Genomic DNA, 14,192 nt, shown 5'->3' on the forward strand with positions numbered 1-14,192 from the left:
GCCTTTTGGTTTGAAAAATGCGGGAGCAACATACCAGAGGATGATGCAGAAGTGTTTGGCGACACAGATTGGAAAAAATGTACAAGTATACATCGATGATGTCATCATAACATCAAAGAAGGGGATGACGCTAATCGAGGATCTGAAGGAAACTTTCGACAACCTCGACAAATTCTGCCTCAAGGTGAACCCGACGAAGTGTTCCTTCGGCGTCCCAGCAGGAGAACTTCTTGGGTTTTTAGTTTCAGCAATAGGGATTGAAGCAAATCCCGACAAAATACAAGCTATCGTTACAATGAGGAAGCCAACAAAGTTAAAGGAAATACAGCAGTTAACTGGGCGAGTCGCAGCTTTAAGCAGATTTGTCGCCAGGCTGGGAGAAAAAAGCGTTACCGTTCTATGATTTAATCAAGCAAGGGGAGAAATTCCAGTGGAACGAAGAGGCCGATAGAGCTTTCGAGGATTTGAAGCGCACAATTTCGACACCACCAATTCTGGTGGCGCCGAAAGAGAAGGAACCTCTCCTGCTATACATCGCAGCCACACCCCAGGTGGTTAGCACGGTGCTAGTCGTTGAAAGAGAAGAAGAAGGAAAACTCCATGGAGTGCAAAGGCCGGTATATTTTATTAGTGAAGTTTTATCTCCTTCAAAACAGCGGTACCCGCAGTACCAGAAGTTAGCATATGGAGTATTCACGACAGCAAGAAAACTGCGCCACTATTTTTCGGCACACCCGATCATAGTGGTCAATGAAGCACCTCTATCACATATACTGAACAATCCAGAAGCTACAGGACGTGTCTCCCTTTGGGGAATAGAACTCTCCCCTCGGGACATCACGTATGAAAAAAGAAAAGCAATCAAGTCGCAAATTCTGCCAGATTTCATTGCAGAGTGGATGGAACTACAAAATACAGGACCCCCAGATTTGTCGAGAACCTGGACCATGAACTTCGATGGCTCCAAGAGAGTAGAAGGAGCTGGTGCAGGGTTGATACTCATATCACCTAAAGGCGACAAATTAAAGTACGTCCTACGGATGACGTTCCCGAACGCATCTAACAATGAAGCAGAATATGAAGCCCTTATACACGGGATGAAGTTGGCGAAAGCTTGCGGCGCAACTCGACTAAAGATCTTCGGTGACTCACAATTGGTAGCTCAGCAGGTTATGAACCAATGTGATGCAGTCAACGACGGTATGGTGGCATACAAGGAGGTATACAATGAACTCGAGAAGCTGTTTGATGGATGCGAAGTAAATCACATCAGCAGGCTGAGCAACGACGAAGCCGATGTTCTTGCAAACATCGGGTCGCAGTGCCTTGCAATACCGCCAGGAGTGTTTTGGGAAGAAATAGCTGAGAGATCCACAAAGCCAAAGAAGGCGCAGAAGAAAACGAAGGAGGAGAAAACTTCGGCGCCTCTCAAAGAAGCTCTAGACGAAGAAGAGGACCAGGAGCTGGTGATGATGGTAGAAGTTCCATGGATGCAAGCGTACATATCGTATATACTAAGGAAAGAAATACCCGAAGATCCAGTTGAAGCAAGGCGAGTTATTCGACGATCCAAAGCCTTCACAGTGGTCAAAGGGGAGTTATACAAACGAAGTATTTCGGGCGTGCTACAGAGGTGCGTTACACCCGAAGAAGGAAGAATCATCCTAAAGGACGTGCACAAAGGAATATGTGGTCACCACGCGAGTAGTCGAGCTATTGCCGCCAAAGTTTTTCGGGCAGGATTTTACTGGTTGACAGCAATCGAGGATGCAAAAGAGATAGTACGAACCTACGACGCGTGCCAAAGATTCGCCACAAAACCGCACTCTCCGGCAGCGGAGCTAATGCCAATACCATTGTCTTGGCCCTTTGCCCAATGGGGACTCGATATGGTTGGAAAATTGCACAAGGCTTCACCAGGAGGATATGAGTACATGTTGGTTGCTGTCGACAAATTCACCAAGTGGGTAGAAGCAAAGCCAATAAACTCACCAGACGCAGCGTCGGCAATAAAGTTTGTGAAGGGCCTCGTTTTTCGGTTTGGAGTACCTCATAGCATCGTCATAGACAACGGCAGTAACTTTATAGCTAAGGAGTTCAAGGCATACTGCGCAGAAGTAGGCATCAAATTGCACTTCGCGTCAGTTGGGCACCCGCAAACCAACGGCCAAGTCGAGAAAGCCAATGGCATCATCTGCAACGGCATTAAAAAGCGCCTGCTAGGACCGCTTGAAAAGGCTCGACATACCTAGCCAGAAGAATTGCCAAGTGTTTTGTGGAGCATCCGAACAACACCAAATACGGCGACACAAGAAACTCCATGTTTTCTCGTCCACGGAGCCGAGCCGGTACTACCAATTGAAATAGAGCATGACTCCCCAAGAGTGACAGAGTATGACGAGGAAACATCAAGAAAAGCTCGGGAGGACGATGTAGATGCACTCGATGAAGCTCGAGATGAAGTACTATCACGAGTCACCAAATACCAGCAGGACCTGAAAAACTACCACAGTCGACGATTGCGGCCAAGATCTTTCCAGGTCGGCGATTTGGTCCTACGGCTCAACCAGCAAAGTACTGAAAAGCTCGAGTCACCATGGTTGGGCCCTTACGTCGTCACGGAAGTAATCGACGGAGGACCATACAGGATCAAGGACAAGAAGACAGGGGTTCCTGAGAAAAACCCCTGGAACGTGGCGCAGCTCAGGCGGTTCTACGCCTAGAGTCGAAATATAGTCCTCCTCTGTAAAAATACAATGTACTGAAACGCCCGCGAGTTTTCAGACGCACTCTTTTCCTTTTCAGGGCACCGAGTGGGGCTGGAAAGGTTTTTAATGAGGCGGGCTCGCGGTGCTGCAATATAATAAAGATAGTGGAGACATACTTCTTGTTCTTCGACTTGCTCGGGGGCTAAATGCCTTTAAAGTTGCAAAATATACACGATATAGATGAACTAGACTTACAGAAATATTTCGCCTTGGTACAAAAATACCTCGCCAAATAGAAAATCAGGGGCTAACACCCATAAATATAGTATACTCGTCAAGATTCTACCGCTTTGGTCTAAAAAACCTCACCACAAAAATATAGAACGTCGCCACCAAGACACTCGGGGGCTTGATGATCAAAAATAGAAAATATATATATACATAGTTGGCAGCTTTACAATATAGATCATGTTTACAAATATACAAAGACGCACCAAGGGAGAAAATACAGCAAAGGAAAAACCCTCAGCGGATGCCTAGTACATGGTCTATGGTTATTCGTTCATTGGAAGCACGAGTACTATGCTCGGCATAGCTACCCTTCACGAAGAACTCAGCATCCATCCGAAGAAGTTCATCCATCATATCTTCTGCTACAGGAGTCACAAGATCATCAATTTTGCCCATGTTTCTCTTCTTTTTTGACATCTTGGCCAGGCACCTGGAAACAATTTGATTCATGGGCAACTTTGGATAGCAAATCTTTATCATCATCATAGTAAATCTTGCGCCAGCACAGAGTTGAGCTCGAACGAAGCCATGGATTCGAGGAGCATCTCGAAATTTTTCCATCAAAGAAGGAAGAGTTTCTGGCATCTTGTTGCGTGGGAACATGGTTCCATAAACTAAAAACAAAGTCTTCGTACAGAAGTCGAGGAAATCACGGACCTGAGCCGCGCGATCTTGGAATCTGACAATTTGGTGGGTACGCTCAGGGGTAACCAAAAAGTTAGAACCATGTTGTGCAGCAAGTCTGAGTAGAACATTGGCTCGAGCTTCAACGCGTTGATCTTCGGCGGCAGTATCCAAAAATGAGCCTGCTCCAGCAGAGAAATTATTAAGGGAAAATAGCAGGAATTACATCAAGTATAGTTATGCACAGGAAGCATACCTGTCATGTCCAGATTGGCGTCACTCATTAGTTGAAGCATATAATTTTCTCGAGAAGAAGCTTCGGTGGCCTCAGCAACCGCGGCATCTTTTGCAGCAATAGCATCTTGAGCCTGTTGAAGAGCAATTTTTCTCTCTCTGAAGATCTTCAAGACTGTTCCATTAGTACAAGCATTTGTTTTTTCATGGATTGAAGTTGTTGGCGAAGTTCTTGCAAATCTTGCGAGAAATGTTTACTCGAAGAACCTTCGATGAGGTTATCATCGACGAGTGTTTTCTTCGAGAAGGAGGAAGCAGGAGAAGTATCGGCAGGATGAGGATTCGCAGAGTAGTTATCAAATATCAACTGGAAAAGAAAATCTCAACATCAAATGATCGCGCAAGATAAGAATTCCATTGAAATTTACAAGGATATTACAGGAGGAGTTCTTCAAAAGGACTACTACGACTATTGTCGCCAAAGCTACTGTGGCGACAACATCTAAAGAAACAGAAAATAAAGAAAGGAAAAGACAGGGCATTCAACTAGACCTCCGGCTTCGACGAGCTAGGAATTGAAGTTGGCTTGATTCCAAGATAGGCAAGGATTTTCTTCGTGTTGGGCTTCGCATCCTTGATCAGTGATCGCCACTTCGTGGTCTCCATCTCTTGTGTGTCGCCTGATACGTCCAATTTGCATCACTATTTTATATCATAATTTGCTGTTATTCATTGATATATTTCATATTGGGACACAATACTTATGTTATTTCATCTAATTTGCATGTTTCACATTATTGGAGGATCAAGCACCGGAGCCAGGATTCTGCTGGAAAAAGCACCGTCAGAATGCAATATTTCGGAAGATCAACTGTGGAAGGAAATTATACCAAAAATCCTATTTTTCAAGATGACGAAGGAAGCCAGAAGGAGGAGCCAGCTGGACCCAGGGTGGGCCCACACCATAGGGTGGCGCGGCCCATGGCCTGGCCGCGCCACCATGTGGTGTGGGGGGCCCACAGCCCCTTTCGCCTCCTTTTCTTCGCGAAATCCTTCGTCCCAAAAACCTAAGCCACAGAGGGTACCTCGCGAAGAGTTACAGCCGCCTCTGCGGGGCGGAGAATACCAGAGAGAAAAGAGCTCTCCGGCGGGCAGGAATCCACCGGGGAAATTCCCTCCGGGAGGGGGAAATCGACGCCATCATCACCGTCATCGAGCTGGACATCATCTCTATCACCATCATCATCATCTCCACCATCATCACCGCCGTCTCCACCGCTGGACACCGTCATCGCCGTAGCAATTTGGGTTTGATCTTGATTGTTTGATAGGGGAAACTCTCCCGGTATCGATCTCTACTTGTTGTTGATGCTATTGAGTGAAACCATTGAACCAAGTTTATGTTCAGATTGTTATTCATCATCATATCACCTCTGATCATGTTCCATATGATGTCTCGTGAGTAGTTCATTTAGTTCTTGAGGACATGGGTGAAGTCTAAATGTTAGTAGTGAACTATGGTTGAGTAATATTCAATGGTGTGATATTTAAGTTGTGGTGTTATTCTTCTAGTGGTGTCATGTGAACGTCGACTACATGACACTTCACCATTTATGGGCCTAGGGGAATGCATCTTGTATTCGTTTGCCAATTGCGGGGTTGCCGGAGTGACAGAAACCTAAACCCCCGTTGGTATATCGATGCAGGAGGGATCGCAGGATCTCAGAGTTTAAGGCTGTGGTTAGATTTATTCTTAATTACTTTCTTGTAGTTGCGGATGCTTGCAAGGGGTATAATCACAAGTATGTGTTAGTCCTAGGAAGGGCGGTACATTAGCATAGGTTCACCCACACAACACTTATCATAACAATGAAGATTATTTAGCCGTATGTAGCGAAAGCACTAGACTAAAATCCCGTGTGTCCTCGAGAACGTTTGGTCATTATAAGTAAACAAACCGGCTTGTCCTTTGTGCTAAAAAGGATTGGGCCACTCGTTGCAATTGTCACTCTCGCACTTTACATACTCGTACTTTATTCAACTGTTACATCAAAACCTCCTGAATACTTGTCTGTGAGCATTTACAGTGAATCCTTCATCGAAACTGCTTGTCAACACCTTCTGCTCCTCGTTGGGATCGACATTCTTACTTATCGAAGATACTACGATACACCCCCTATACTTGTGGGTCATCAAGACTATTTTCTGGCGCCGTTGCCGGGGAGTGAAGCGCTATTGGTAAGTGGAATTGGTAAGGAAGACCTTTACTGTTTGTGCTGATTTTATTTCTGCCTGCTGCTATAAGTCATTATGGAGAGATCTTCTCTTCAATTTTTATTTGGGAAATCTACTACTACTGCAACGGTAGTGGATGAGGCGCCAGGTGAGGAAGTGATACCATATAAAATACCTATGAAAATTATTGAACGTGTTATGGATAACCGCTATGAAGGGGATGGAACTGTCCATCCTGGTGATCATTTACTGTTTTTGCATGAATTATGCGGTTTATTCAAATGTGCAGGTATTGCTATGGATGAAGTGAGGAAGAAACTATTCTCTTTATCGCTGTCCGGTAAGGCGGTGCATTGGTATAAATTACTGGATAATGGGGATTCTCTTGAATGGAATGATATTGTGCCCCGGTTTTATTCTAAGTTCTATCCTCCAAGTGAAATTCATAAGGATCGGAATCGCATATATAATTTTTGGCCTCATGATGGAGAGAGTATTGCCCAAGCTTGGGGGAGATTGAAGTCTTTAATGCTCAAATGCCCCATTCATGAGCTCCCTGGTAATGTTATTATTGATAATTTCTATGCAAGACTTTCTTTTCAAGACAAGACCTTGCTGGATACTTCTTGTTCTGGATCATTTACACGCAACAAAGAAGAGTTTAAAAGGGACCTTCTTGATCGGATCCAAGAAAATACTAAAGGTTGGGAGAACGACAAGGATAGAGAATCAGGTATAATTTATGATTATAAATGCATTGAAGCTTTTATGGATACTGATAAATTTCGTAATATGAGTGCTACATATGGTCTTGATTCTCAAGTTGCTGTAAATCTTTATAAAGCTTTTGCCTCTCATTATGAATTGCCAAAGAAGAATTTTGATAAGTATCATGAACCGTATAAAGATAAAATTGATTCATCTATTAATAAATGCGTTGTAGTTGAAACTGCTGATCATGTTATTCCTGAAGCTTATATTGAAAAAACTCCTTTCCCTGCTAAAATGAAGGAGTACTCTGTTATAAATAGTGCGGTTCATAAAAGTGAAAGGAAACCTGTAGAACCTGAAGAACAAATAAAAGTTGAACCTGCTGTTGCAATAGTTAAAGATCTTGTGACTGAAAATGTGGAGGATGGTCATATTATTTTCTGTGAAGATGCTTCTAATATTGTTTCACATCCTAATAAACCCAAACAAGCTAGTGTTCCTATGATATCTGTTAGAATTGGTGATCATTGCTATTATGGATTATGTGATATTGGTGCAAGTGTTAGTGCTATTCCTTATGAGCTTTACACGGAGATTATGCATGAAATTGATTCTTGTGAACTTGAAGATATTGATGTGGTTATTCAGCTAGCTAATAGAGAAACTATTTCTCCAATTGGTATTGTTCGAGATGTGGAAGTTCTATGCGGTAAGATTAAATATCCTGCTGACTTTTTGGTACTTGGTTCTGCTACTAGTGATTATTGTCCTATTATTTTTGATAGACCTTTTCTAAATACTTGTGGAGCTATTATAGATTGCAAGAAAGAGAAAATTTTGACTAAATTTGCTGGTGAATCTTATGAGTTTAACTTCTCTAAATTTACCAAAACTCCTTATAAAGCTGATTTGCCTAGTAATGAGTTTAAAACGGAGTAGTGTGCATCTATTGTTCTTGTTCCTAATAATCCTTTGCAGCAACATTTGGAGGATAGCGAGAGTGAAGTTTTTAGGAAAGAAAGAGATGAGCTTGAGGAAATTTTTCTTCGCCAACCTATTCTCAAGCATGATTTACCGGTGGAAGATTTGGGTACAACACCGCCACCAAAGGAAGATCCTGTTTTTGATTTAAAGCCTTTGCCTGATAATCTTAAATATGCTCATATTGATGATAAGAAAATATATCCTGTTATTATTAGTTCTAAGCTTTCAGAGATTGAAGAAGAAAGGTTATTGGAAATATTGAAGAAGCACCAAGGCGCTATTGGCTACACTCTTGATGATTTGAAAGGGATTTCTCCTTCTATTTGCCAACATGCTATTAATATGGAAGATGATGCGAAGCCTGTTGTTGAACATCAGCGTCGTCTAATTCCGAAGATGAAGGAAGTGGTAAGGAATGAGGTATTAAGACTTCTTGAAGCTGGTATTATATATCCTATTGCTGATAGTAGATGGGTTAGTCCTGTGCATTGCGTTCCCAAGAAAGGAGGAATGACTGTTGTGCCTAATGATAATGATGAGCTCATCCCTCAAAGAGTAGTTGTAGGGTATAGAATGTGCATTGATTTTCGAAAAGTTAATAAAGTTACTAAGAAAGATCATTACCCTTTACCATTTATTGATCAAATGCTAGAAATATTGTCTAAAAATACTCATTTTTGTTTTCTTGATGGTTATTCTGGGTTTTCACAAATTGCTGTTAAAGCTAAGGATCAAGAGAAAACCACTTTCACTTGTCCCTATGGAACTTATGCTTATAGACGTATGCCTTTTGGTTTATGTAATGCTCCTGCTACTTTTCAAAGATGCATGTCTGCTATTTTTCATGGTTTTTGTGAGAGTATTGTAGAGGTATTCATGGATGATTTTTCCATCTATGGGAATTCTTTTGATAGTTGCTTGCGAAACCTTGATAAAGTTTTGCAGAGATGTGAAGAAACTAACCTTGTTCTTAATTGGGAGAAATGCCACTTTATGGTTAATGAAGGAATTGTATTGGGACATAAAATTTCTGAGAGAGGTATTGAAGTTGATAGAGCTAAAGTTGAAGCAATTGAGAAGATGCCCTATCCTAGGGATGTTAAAGGTATTCGTAGTGTTCTTGGTCATGCTGGGTTTTATAGGAGATTTATTAAAGATTTCTCTAAGATTTCAAAACCTCTTACTAATCTTCTTCAAAAAGATGTACCATTTGTTTTTGATGATGATTGTAAGGAAGCTTTTGAAACTCTAAAGAAAGCTTTAACAACTGCTCCTATAGTTGAACCTCCTGATTGGAACTTACCATTTGAAATTATGTGTGATGCTAGTGATTTTGCTGTAGGCACTGTTCTTGGACAGCGAGTAGATAAAAAACTGAATGTTATTCATTATGCTAGTAAAACTCTTGATGCTGCTCAAAGAAATTATGCTACAACTGAAAAAGAATTATTAGCTGTAGTCTTTGCTTGTGATAAATTTAGATCTTATATTGTTGACTCAAAAGTTACTATTCATACTGATCATGCTGCAATTAGATACCTTATGACAAAGAAAGATGCTAAGCCTAGGCTTATTAGATGGGTACTTCTTTTGCAAGAATTTGATTTACATATTGTGGATAGGAAAGGTGCTGATAATCCTGTTGCTGATAATTTGTCTAGATTGGAAAATATTGCTTATGATCCTGTTCTCAAGTTAATGATAGTTTTCCAAATGAACAATTGGCTGTAATAAAGGTGAGCTCGCGAGACAGTCCTTGGTATGCTGATTATGCTAACTTTATTGTTTCCAAGTACTTGCCTCCAACCTTTTCAGCTCAGCAAAGGAGGAAATTCTTTTATGACTTGAGGCATTATTTCTGGGATGACCCACACTTATATAAAGAAGGAGTGGATGGTATTATGCGAAGATGTGTTCCCGAGTATGAACAACAAGAAATATTGAGTAAATGTCATGGTAGCGCTTATGGAGGACATCACGCCGGAGAAAGAACCGCGCAAAAGGTTCTACAATCAGGTTTTTATTGGCCAACTCTCTTCAAAGATGCAAGGAAGTTTATTTTATCTTGTGATGAATGCCAAAGGGTTGGTAATATCTCCAGACGTAATGAAATGCCTATGAATTATACTCTTGTTATTGAACCGTTTGATTGTTGGGGATTTGACTTCATGGGACCTTTTTCGTCTTCAGAAGGTAACACTCACATACTTGTTGTTGTTGATTATGTTACTAAATGGGTGGAAGCTATACCTACAAAAAGTGCTGATGGTGAGACCTCTTTAAGAATGCTTTTAGATATTATTTTTCCTAGATTTGGAGTGCCTAGATATATTATGACTGATGGAGGTTCTCATTTTATTCATGGAGGTTTTAGAAAAACTCTTGCTAAGTATGGTATTAATCATAGAATTGCTTCCGCTTATCATCCTCAAACTAGTGGTAAAGTAGAATTATCGAATAGAGAGATTAAATCTATTTTGGGAAAGACCGTTAATAAAACTAGAAAAAATTGGGCTAGTAAATTGAAGAATGCACTATGGGCTTATAGAACTGCTTATAAAAATCCCATGGGAATGTCACCTTATAAAATGGTTTATGGGAAAACTTGTCATTTACCTTTAGAACTAGAGCACAAAGCTTATTGGGCTGTTAGAGAATTAAATAAAGATCCTAAACTTGCCGGTGATAAGAGGTTGTTGCAATTAAGTTCTCTAGATGAATGGAGATGTGAAGCTTATGAAAATGCTAAACTCTTTAAAGAGAAAGTTAAAAAATGGCATGATAGAAGGATTATCAAAAGAGAATTTAATATTGGGGATAAAGTCCTATTGTATCGGTCTCGTCTCAGATTCTTTGCAGGGAAATTACTCTCGAAATGGGAAGGACCGTATGTTGTCGAGGAGGTGTATCGTTCAGGAGCAATCAAAATTAGCTCTCTCCAAGGCAATGCTACGCAAGTGGTGAATGGACAAAGACTCAAGCATTATATCTCAGGTGATTCTTATAATGTTGATGTTGATATTATTCAAGTGGAAACACCGGAGGCTTTCATCAAAGGGCAAATTGACAAATCCGCTAACTCGACTTTGAATAGGTAACAGAACTGGTAATGAAAAGTACGCAATTTACTTTCCGAACAATATTTTCGCTGTTTTTGGAAAATATGAAAAATTACGAGTTCGAAACAGAGTGGAAAGGACGCACGAGGGGGCGCCACCATAGGCCGGCGTGGCCAAGCCTGGGCCCGCGCCGCCCTATGGTTTGGCCGCCCCGTCGCCCCTTTCCGACTCTGGTTCGATCTGGTACTTTCCGTTTGTCGTGAAAATTTTTGCTATATAATCCCCCGGACCCCTGGAGGTCCGTATATCGTGTTCTCGACGTGTTTTGTTTTGAGCTGTTTCTGCCAGGATCTGTTTTCGGTCTAGAAGCACCATGGCCTCCAACAACAAGGGCAAGGGGCTTTCGGAGGAAGAAGTGAAGGAGGTGCCATCAAGACAAGAGCGGCAAGCCGGAGGGAGCAAGCAAATCTTGGTGGGATCTGTTGACACTCGACGTTCTTTTTCTCATAACCTGCAGGGACCTTTACCACCCGCTCTTAGCCTCGACTCCTTCCCCATGTTGGAAGAAGTTCTACGGATTACCGATGAGTTTTGTGATCAATATCGGGCTCTAAGAAGAGAAGTGGAGATACTCCAAGAGGAGAATTGCCGTCTCCGAAGAATGCTGGAATACCACTCGATTCGCATCACAAGGTCGTCAGCGCCAACTTCAGATAACAATGAATCTCTTCGAATCTTAGTGCAGAATTGTCAAGCTGAGAAACTGAAGTTGAAGGAGTTTATTAAGAAGCGCGGGAGGAGTTCATCACCACCATCTCCGCAGGAGTAATTCATCATCGGTATTGGCATCCCCTTGGTTTGTTCCAAGCTTGGGGGAGTGCCGCGGTATCACATTATCACTACCTTTTACTTTTATTGTCAAGTAGTGTCATATCATGAGTAGGGAAGTTATCATATAAGATGGGTTGCAGTTTGGAAGTGTCTCTCCTTTAGTTGGTTATCTATGTATCCCTTGGTGTGAGTGATCGTTATGGAATATTAATGAGAAGTCTTATCATTTACATATTGCACATCTTATTTTAGTTTGCAATCTCTATCATATGATTTACCTTGTTGTTAGTATTGGTATCACTTTGGGAGCATTGAATAAATCTATTTGGTTTTGGCAAACTTAGCATTGGTCAATAGCAACAACACTTTGAGGTTTAAGTAGAAAAGAGAAATACATGTAGATGTTTCATTGTATTTCTTTCTTGTTAGCTCATAGCTTATTATTATTCTGAAGTTAAAACTGTTTGTGCTCACAAGGAAGATGCATGATTGTTTCTATCACATGTATATTTGTTTGTTTCCCTCGACTCTTATGCTTGCTAATTAACCTTGCTAGCCAAAGACCTGTACTGAGAGGGAATACTTCTCGTGCATCCAAACCTTAACCCAAACCTATGCCATTTGTGTCCACCATACCTACCTACTACATGGTATTTTCTGCCATTCCAAGTAAATACTTCATGTGCTACCTTTAAACAATTCAAAACTTAGTATCTCTTATTTGTGTCAATGTTTCATAGCTCATGAGGAAGTATGTGGTGTTTTATCTTTCAATCTTGTTGGGCAACTTCCACCAATGGACTAGTGGCTTCATCCGCTTATCCAATAATTTTGCAAAAAGAGCTGGCAATGGGATTCCCAGTCCCAAATTAATTAAACTAAATAGACACTCCTCCGTGGTATGTGATTGATGGACGGCACCCGAAGGATTCGGTTAGCCATGGCTTGTGTAAGCAAAGGTTGGGGGGAGTGTCATCATCATAATAAAACCAAAATAAAAAGGCACTCCTTCATGGTATGAGATTGTTGGCAGGCACCCGAGGATTCGGTTAGCCATGGTTTGTGAAAGAAAGGTTGGAAGGAGTGCCACACAAAATGAAAATAATATGGGAGCCGCTCTTTGAAGGTTGTCTGGCAAGGGGGCTAGAGTACCCGCTACCAGTCGTTGACAACAACAAAACACCTCTCAAAATGTTACTTTTATTCTCTTTATATGATTGCAAAACTGAAAAAGCTCTAGCACATGATTTAATCCCTGCTTCCCTCTGTGAAGGGCCTGTCTTTTACTTTATGTTGAGTCAAGAACCTATTTCCTCCATCTCAAGCAAGCATTTGAGTAGTTGTGATCAAACCATTATATTGTGATTTGCTTCATCATGTCTTTTATTCTTCCTTGTTTAGTACAAGTTTTATCTGAATGAATATAGCTTTGCAAGTTATCAATGATCATGAAGAGACCATTATGATTGAGTATGCAAGTTGTGCCTTATAAATTTTAACATGAGAGCGCTGCTCAATGAGATAAGTATAATCTGTTAATTGTTCTCTGACCAAGAACGAAGTTTGCCATCACCAATTATGATTTCTTATGCACCTTTATTTGTGATTACCTTATACTTGTTTCAAGTTGAGTTATAAGAGGTTGTTTACTATAATGTCTTGTGTGAATGAATATGATGCTTCTTGTCCGTATTTTATTTATCGACTCTTCACTCCATAAACATGTGGTCCTGTCTATCGAGCTCGCCACTTGGGGACAAGCGAAGTCTAAGCTTGGGGGAGTTGATACGTCCAATTTGCATCACTATTTTATATCATAATTTGCTGTTATTCATTGATATATTTCATATTGGGACACAATACTTATGTTATTTCATCTATTTTGCATGTTTCATCATTATTGGAGGATCAAGCACCGGAGCCGTGGATTCTGCTGGAAAAAGCACCGTCAGAACGCAATATTTCGGAAGATCAACTGTGGAAGGAAATTATACCAAAAATCCTATTTTTCAAGATGACGAGGGAAGCCAGAAGGAGGAGCCAGCTGGACCCAGGGTGGGCCCACACCATAGGGTGGCGCGGCCCATGGCCTGGCCGTGCCACCATGTGGTGTGGGGGGCCCACAGCCCCTTTCGCCTCCTTTTCTTCGCGAAATCCTTTGTCCCGAAAACCTAAGCCACAGAGGGTACCTCGCGAAGAGTTACAGCCGCCTCTCGCGGGCGGAGAACACCAGAGAGAAAGAGCTCTCCGCGGCAGGAATCCGCCGGGGAAATTCCCTCCGGGAGGGGGAAATCGACGCCATCGTCACCGTCATCGAGCTGGACATCATCTCTATCACCATCATCATCATCTCCACCATCATCACCGCCGTCTCCACCGCTGGACACCGTCATCGCCGTAGCAATTTGGGTTTGATCTTGATTGTTTGATAGGGGAAACTCTCCCGGTATCGATCTCTACTTGTTGTTGATGCTATTGAGTGAAACCATTGAACCAAGTTTATGTTCAGATTGTT

Source organism: Lolium perenne, chromosome 7 (assembly GCF_019359855.2).
Source record: "Lolium perenne isolate Kyuss_39 chromosome 7, Kyuss_2.0, whole genome shotgun sequence".
NCBI classification, from domain to species: domain Eukaryota; kingdom Viridiplantae; phylum Streptophyta; class Magnoliopsida; order Poales; family Poaceae; genus Lolium; species Lolium perenne.